This window comes from Lolium rigidum, chromosome 3 (genome assembly GCF_022539505.1).
Source record: "Lolium rigidum isolate FL_2022 chromosome 3, APGP_CSIRO_Lrig_0.1, whole genome shotgun sequence".
NCBI lineage: Eukaryota > Viridiplantae > Streptophyta > Magnoliopsida > Poales > Poaceae > Lolium > Lolium rigidum.
This window is the reverse complement of record NC_061510.1, coordinates 294,915,237-294,923,418: the sequence shown is the minus strand read 5'-3', so window position 1 is coordinate 294,923,418 and position 8,182 is coordinate 294,915,237.

Below are 8,182 nucleotides of genomic sequence, written 5' to 3'. Positions count from 1 at the left end.
GCCCAAATGGACCGGGCCTACTGCCCCTTTTTCTACTAGTGATATCTTCTTTCAATCATATAGGTATTCAGTTTATATGTTTCCACAACTGAAGTTCTCCTCTAAAAAAAGACACGCAAGTGTATAGAAAACACCAAAAGTTGCTGATATTGTGTGAAGACAAAGATATTTGTAATTTTAAAGGATTTGTGATAGAAGGCATGTACATGTTTGGTGAAATGCTTAGATATCTTCATTGTTTAACTTTTCCTGTAATTTTACATTTCATTCAGTAAACATTCCCATTTTTCAGTATGTTTTGCTTTGTTTTTTCGTATTGCATTTTTGCTTATTTAGTTTTAACCTTCTCTGTTTTTCTTTTTTCTTTCTGCAGACAGTGTGTAGACTATATCTATTTTTTGTTTTGTTTTGCAGGGAGCTATCAAAGGGTTTCAACAATATTTTCTTTGGATAGGTTGTATTTTCCCTTGTTCTGTGTGTAAACATCTTCGAGTACAACAAGTATCTATGTTTTCTTCTGCAGGGAGCTATAAGTGAGTAATCACTAATGCCGATCCAATACGTGGGCATTAGTGATTACTACTCATTTTCATCATAAACAAGGCTTACATACATGTTTTAACTCATGTAATCTTTTTCTGGATCAGTTACTTTGACTCGTGGATGACAATATCCAAATTGATATTGATTTTATGCATCGACATAACTTCAATTACAAAATTTCCCCTGAGTAAAGGAAAAAATATTAGCCCGACCGGTAAAAAAATGCGCGCAGCAAAGCGCGCGAGGTCCTTCTAGTAATGAACTAAAGGACAAGTCATAGCGTGTGATACCGACTGCAAAACAAGTATATTTGCAGAGTTACATGTGATTAACAAGTCATTTTTATGTTTACCAATGTTTTATTGACTAGGCTACTCGATCTTTGCACATGTGTCTGAAACGTTTTGGGATGTGCACATAAACAATGACACTTGAATCAATAAGAAGTAATAATTACTGCTGCTTAGTAAGGTAGCATGACAGCCCATCGGCATTAGGATTTCGAAACTACTATGCCTACGATGAATGCCCATTCGATTTGTGTACGACTATTGGTCCAACGAAGCTACTCCATCCAGCAGGCGTCATGGATGGCTTCAATGATTTGTCGTACAAAAATCGGACAAAAAATATTATAGCATGGCAGAGTTATCATGTCCATAGTTTATCTGAATATGTAATAATGAATCAGGTACTGTAGTAAAAGATCTAGATCCAACAACTACCAATCCAAATTGAACGAAATGTTGGTACTACATCAATCAGGAGAACCTGTCAGAAATGTTTGGAAGCAGCACGTAGTCGAAGAGAAAGCTGACCTGTTGTGGCACCGGCGGCCGGCGCGTGGTCGTCGGCAAGGCAGTAGAAGTGGTAGCAGGCGTAGAAGAAGGAGGCGGCCATGGGGAAGAACGAGCAGACCGGGACGCCCCTCCGGTTGCCGACGTCGACGACCCACGCCAAGTAGGTGTCGGCCACGAGCGCAGCGACCGGCGGGCCTTCCTCCGCCTGGAGTCGGTCGAGCAGGCGCTCGAAGGGCGCCTCCATCTCGGTGGCGACGGCGTCGACGAAGCCGGCGTGGTCGGCGCCGCGGCCGTGCTCGGAGGGGATCACGTTCGGGATGGCGCGCAGGCGGACGCCGGCCGGCAAAGGCGCGGCGGCGGAGGAGGATACGATAAGGCCGAGCCACTCCTCGGTGACGACGAAGGTGACCTCGGCGCCGCGCGCGGCGAGGAGGCGGGACAGGCTCAGCATGGCGTTGACGTGGCCCCGGCCAGGGTACGGCACCGCCACAATGTGGCAGCGGCACGGCTCGTCGGTGGCGGCCATCTCGTTCATGGCTTGCACAGTGCGCCCTCGTGTGTGTGGGCTGTGGCTGTGGTTGCAATGCCGCGGGTGCGAGGACTCGTAGCTCGTATGCAGGATGTTTCTTTGCAGCCTCTAGTCGCGTTCCACGCTAGATATATAACTGGTCTCAGTTGCGCCTTCTAAAGAGGTTTTCTCCTTGGTGCGATGTAATACGGTGTTCGGTGGCTCGAGGCCATCCCGCTCTACATGAAACACTACGGGCGCGCCGAACATACGCTGAAACGAGTCGCGAGTAACGGGCCCGACGAGTCATTAACACACGAAGGAAATTTAATTAGTCTCCCGCCACTTCGTACCCTCACGCTACTTCCTGCCACGAGCCACACATTTCTCTCCCCGACACATGGCTTGGTGGCCGATTCATTTCTCCCTCCCGTCGCTGCTACTCTCTCGCAACCAGACAACCGTCGCCAATCGTAGTCATGGCACCGGCAATCCCCAAAAAGCTGGCCAAGAAATTGGCCACCAAGCCACCAGACAAGGCGGCAACAAAGAAGCCTAGGTGCCTGACAAGGATTACCGCATGATGCCAATGAAGAAGAGCCAAAAGGAAATGTTGACGGCGTTGGGCCATCATCCAAGCGTCGGTGAACTTATTCCATGTATTCCATTTCGATCTCGAGACAAGAGGGGATAGCAGCACAAACGGCGTAGACTTGGTACGCCTCTTTCTACCACCACTTTATCTTGTCTCTTTCAATCATAATCTGATAGTCTTTTGCACTTCCTTTGATTAGTTGCACCATGCCATGTGGTTGTATCGGAAGAATTCAGAAGGGTTTAAGCCTTTCATGTTGATGCATTGCTATAGCAAGCTGAAACTTGGTGAGAAGTGGCAGTTTACGCGTCTTGCCTTGTCGAAGGGGAAAGATGAAGGCATTGATCTGGACACGCCGTTCGCATCATCGGCAGGGTGCCCTATCGGCAACAAGGCTGCCAAGGCCACCTTGCTAGACGCAGCGGCGACCGAGAAGACGCAGCCGTCGTTCAACAAGTGCCTCGCCGAGTGACAAGGTATCGACTTGTCAATGCCTACAAGTTGTAGACTAGGGTTTCGTGGAAAGTAGAGGGCAAGTAGATCTCGAGAGTTTCAGCCGGAAAAGTACTCGACTGCTAGAAAACTAGGGTTATGTTGACAATGAATCGATCCTCTCTTTCTCCCTCGACTCCCCCTTATATAGGAGGCAGAGCCGAGGGTTTCGTGATGTACAAGTTACAAACATCGGGATACTTCTTTGAGTTCATCATGTAATAGTTACAAGTCTTTATTCCTAATACAACTCTATCTTTCCAAACCGACACTTAATTGGGCTTTATCGGCTTCACATTCTTCGAGTCATGGGCCTTCAGTAAACCCCAGATACCATCTTCGGCAGGCCTATTGGGGATGTCTATCCTAGTAGCCCCGAGATTTTACTTGAATCTCCATCATCAAGAAATCAAGAAAAATCTCCATCATCACAATTAACACAGGATTTCTTCGATTCATTAAATATTTTCCATAGAATAATCATATTTTGTACAGGGATAATGGTAGTTGGGGCTGGTTCATCTGACGGATCAGGTACCAGTTAACTGCTCTCATGGCAATCCCGCAAAAACCTACTTCAAGATCAAGTCCCTGGACATGATCTTGGTATACTGGTGTAATTCGACATGTGCCGCTTAAGGTCTTACCATATGCCGAACTCCAGTCATATTTTATCGGGTACCTAACGCGTCCGTTAGGATTTTTCTTTGTCGCATCTGTTGATACAGAAAAAAGTAGCAGAGCGCATTCGTGTGCGATGCCACGCCATGCAGGATGGATCCCGGGGTCTTACCTTCGTAAAGTATTACGGCATTCAGAGATTTAATCGCGACTGAGGCGCTCTGAGAATATATTGTCGAGAGTGCCTTTTTCGGCTGTTGGAAATAGCACATTTACTCGAGTCATATGATGACTTTTTTTATCTTGACTTCCCGATGGGAGTATATGAAGAGTTATATCATAACTCAAAATATACTCACTTTGAATTCTTCAGTTTCATCGGGTACGCGACCAGCGTTCCCGATGGGAGTAGCCCCCTTGTACTTGGTTGCAGGCTCACCTTTTTATTATCTTGTCGCTATATTGTCAACTCTTCTACTATCTCCATCTTTATCGGGTGCGCGACCAGCGCTCCCGATGGGAGTAGCCCCCGAGGCTACAGTCAGGTATTTTATTCTTGGTTGTAGGCTCAATTTTGTAACCTCTTTGAACCACCATTTATCTTTGTCTTTTATGTCGTCCTCTTATCAGAAGAAAAAACTTCGGATAAGAGTAGCCCCCGAGCGTTTTAACAAATATAAGTATTTGATCACAGGCTCTCGAAATTCCTCTTATTTGAATCATCAACAGTTCTTCTTCCGCCATTTAGAAATACTTATCCGAGATTTTCCAATGATTACGTCAGTACTGACGATAGCCACGAACTATGTATTGGGAAGGCGCGAGTCCTGTCACTTCGCTGACATATGGGCCCAAAACTTGGCGTCGTTAGACACGTTATGCAAGTGGGGGACACACGTCATCCGCTTTTCCCGGCACGCGCGTTGTGGCGCATGTCCAGTAACTTCACAGCAAATATATGATTATACCATTGATAACACGTGTAAGGCATCCAATTCATTTCCTTTTTATCCAACGGTGCGACAGATCGCTTTCTTGGTATAAATGATCCCCTTCTTCCTCAACCGTTCCCTTCGTTGTGCCGCTCATCTTTTCTCCCTCTCTGCAAAAGCTCCATTGCCGTCCGCCAAGCTCGTTGTGCTTCTTCTCATCTCCACTTTCCTCCAACACTTGCTTGAATGCCACCGCGCACCAAACTCCTCAGGCACACCGCTCCAGGAACCACCATGGCGACAGAGGAGATTGAGATCTCTGGATGGGACAGATCCAAGATCTCAAACCAAGACACGAACGCCCTCAAGAAGCTTGGGCTGTTGAAGAAGAAGGGCGCCTTAACCTTCCCCGGCGATGAAAGTTTCCCGACGCCTCCCATTGGATATCGGGTAACCTTCGTTGACCTCCTCATCCGCGGCCTTTCCACCCTATCCACGAATTTCTTCGTGGACTTCTCTTTGTCTATGGGATTCAGCTACATCAGCTAGCCCCCAACTCCATCCTCCATATTTCGATTTTCATCACGCTATGCGAATGCTTTCTCGGGACCCATCCTCATTGGGGCCTGTGGAAACTCATCTTTTACCTCCGACGCAACAATTCTTGCAATGTCACCTACAACGTGGGTGGCGTTGTTATCTGCGTCTGTGCCGATGTTGACTATTTCGACGTCAAGTTTCCTGACTCTGTTCAAGGATGGCGCCGAAGATGGTTGTACATCCACGAGGAGGACGTCGACTCGCAAGAGTACAACATTGCGCCCTTTGATGGTGCCGCAAAAATTCTCCGGCTCCGATCATTGGATGCCGAAGCCACCGACAAAGAGAAAACGGCGACAGATGCGCTGATGAAGCGTATCCATGAGCTTCAGAACACCCGCGGTAAAGAAATGTCGGGTGTTCAAATTACTGCGTACTTCCTTAGGATCAGGGTGCAGCCTCTTCAGGCTCGCAAGAACCCCTTTGGTTGTATACTGGCGAAAGATGTTGATCGCATGTCCAAGGACCTTTCTGTGAAGGACTTGGAAAAGTTCGTTCGACGTTTCCTCGCTTAGCAAGAAGGACGGGGTGCCAACCTCATGTCGCGTGGAGCCGTATAGCGGTAGCCACGCCCTTTCCGAAGTAAGTAATCTTTCCCTCGAGTTATACCTTTTTTTACTGCTATATTGTTTCTTGTTATCCTTGTACTTATGTATTGCTTATTCGACAAAACCATCAACCTCTTTCTTCTCTTCCTCCCTTACCCGAGGGTGGAGAAGAGGATGAGTGGACCGTCATTTCTGACGAGTCGCAAGAATCCTCTCGCCCTGAAGCAGAAGTCGCAGGATCTCACAAATCCGCGGCTTCCTTTGAAAAGGACACGGAATCAAAGGATTCTAAATCCGGGCGCTCTCCCCCTTCCGCTGCTTCTCCTAGGAACAAACGAAAGAGGGATGAAGTCGAAGATTCCGGTAGCTCCAAACCCAGTGGGTCACCTGCCGAGAAAACTTCTCCCGAGGAAGAGGGTGGCTTCTGTCCTTATGAAGATGCCATCATTAGCTCATAAGTTACTCTGCCCCTTTTTATTTTTGTTTATTTCTTGTAAACATCCTCATGTTATCTTTGTGGACAGTGGTGAAGAAGAATAATAAGAAGAACCCGTTGCCAATGTGACTGCTCTGACAAGCACGTCAAATACTGTAGTTCTTTCGGAAGCTCACCGTGCTGCTGAGGAAACCTCACCTCCTCAGCATCAAGATTTGGAAATGTCGACTCCTGTCGCCAGCCCCCGAGCCCCTTCGCCAAAAATAACAAGGATTGAACTTGGCGAGAGCCACGACTTTTTGGCCGGGAGTTTGACGACTCCTTCCTTGGATGATGTAATAACCCTTGCAGCTATTTTTTTCCCTTCTGAAACTTTCTATCGTCTTACTTTCTACAGCCTCTTATGAAACACTTCATCAATCTCGGTACTCAATTTATTGGGTACCGTGATACTGTCGAAGATTTGAAAGGTAAACCTTCCTGTAGATAAGATATTTTTATTTTTCGTCCAGTAGACTATGTTCCAGTTTTTGACTTAACACTCCTGCATCATTTCCTTCCGCTAGAGGCTCTCGCCAAAGCCAACAAACGCGCTGATGATCTCGCCATCAAGCTTGAGCAAAGCGAAAATGCTCGCGAGAAAGCCGAGCAAGACGCTGCCTCTGTTGGAGATCTTCGAAAAAGGCTCCATCATGTTGAAACTTCTTTGAGCGAGAAGACGACTCAACAAATTGCGCGTGAAGAGGCCATCATAGGCCGCTTAGAGTCGCAAAATCGGCGCTTTGTCAGTAAGTTCTTTTATCACTTTTCTCAAGCTTCTTCTAAGATTGGCTCTCCGCATATTTTTGATGAACCCGAATTTTGTTTTAGCAGGAAAGATTGGTGATGATTTTGCCCTTCAGGAAGTTATGATCGTCTCCTCGACGCCCTCTCCATCCTTGAACTTCATGGGGATCTGGCGCGCAGCAGTATTGTCGATGTGCGGACCGCGTTCACGCGCCTCTTCCCCTACTTCTTCCCCAAGCAAACACAACCAACTACTTTCTCTGAGCTTGCTAAGCGCTTCCTTCCCCAGGAAGATCTTGGCTTGGCTTTTCGACAGGAGTGTTTGAAGGTTGGGGTCGAAGGTACCATAGCCCTGGTTGCCGAGAGACAACAAACTGTCGACTGGGCGAAGGCTGGCGAAACAAAGGGGATCAACAAGGAAAAGTGGAAGTCCTTGGTGAAGGCTGCCAAGCCACATTCTAAGAAGATCCTCTCATTCCTGGGACACAATCCAACTGCTTCCTCCAGTTCCGCCAAACCGGAGGTCAAGTAGACCAACTTATTCCTTCGTTCTTTGCTTTCTGTTTTGGTAGTTGTCGATGTCTTCATGATGTACGACTACTTTCGTCGACTCACTAGGAGTTGACCTTTTGTAATGGACCTCTACTCTTGTAAATATCCTGACTTATCAATGAAAAGGAATGAATCATTGTGTGGTAATTGATGTCGACTTTTTCTTTCTTCCAGTTGGTTTTTGATAATTACTCTAAGACTGCTGGACCATCACCTGCTTCCCCTACTACGTCTCGCTCCAAACGGATAGCTGACGACGTTTTCTTGGACGATTCTTCATGCGTTAACTCTGAACAACTGGAATTAGCTGAACTTCGTCAGCAACTCCAAGCCATGAAGAAGCAGTCCATTATTGTCATGGATCAATCCCGCAAATCTTCCGAACGGGAGAAAATAGCTCTTCAGCAGGCTCAAGAAGCCTTAAACTTAAAAGAATCTATGGTTGCCGAAGCTTTATAGGCTACTTCTCGAGAAAATTATATGCTTGAACTGCTGAATGACGCAAGCCTGGATATGGCGGGTAAGTTTCACCTCTTATATTCTTCTGTGTTGCTATCCATAGCCACTTTTTTGCAAAACTGATTGTATCCTTCGACATGGTTAGGCTCCTTTTTGGATGCTGCTGCCGAAGATCGACGTGTTGACGCGAGATCCGAGGTTCTTATTCGACTTGCTCTGTAGAACAACGCCAATTTTTGGGCTACCCCGGATCGAACCCGACAAATTGTGCGGTTTCAGGATCGTGCTGGTCAGGTCCGTGAATATCTCG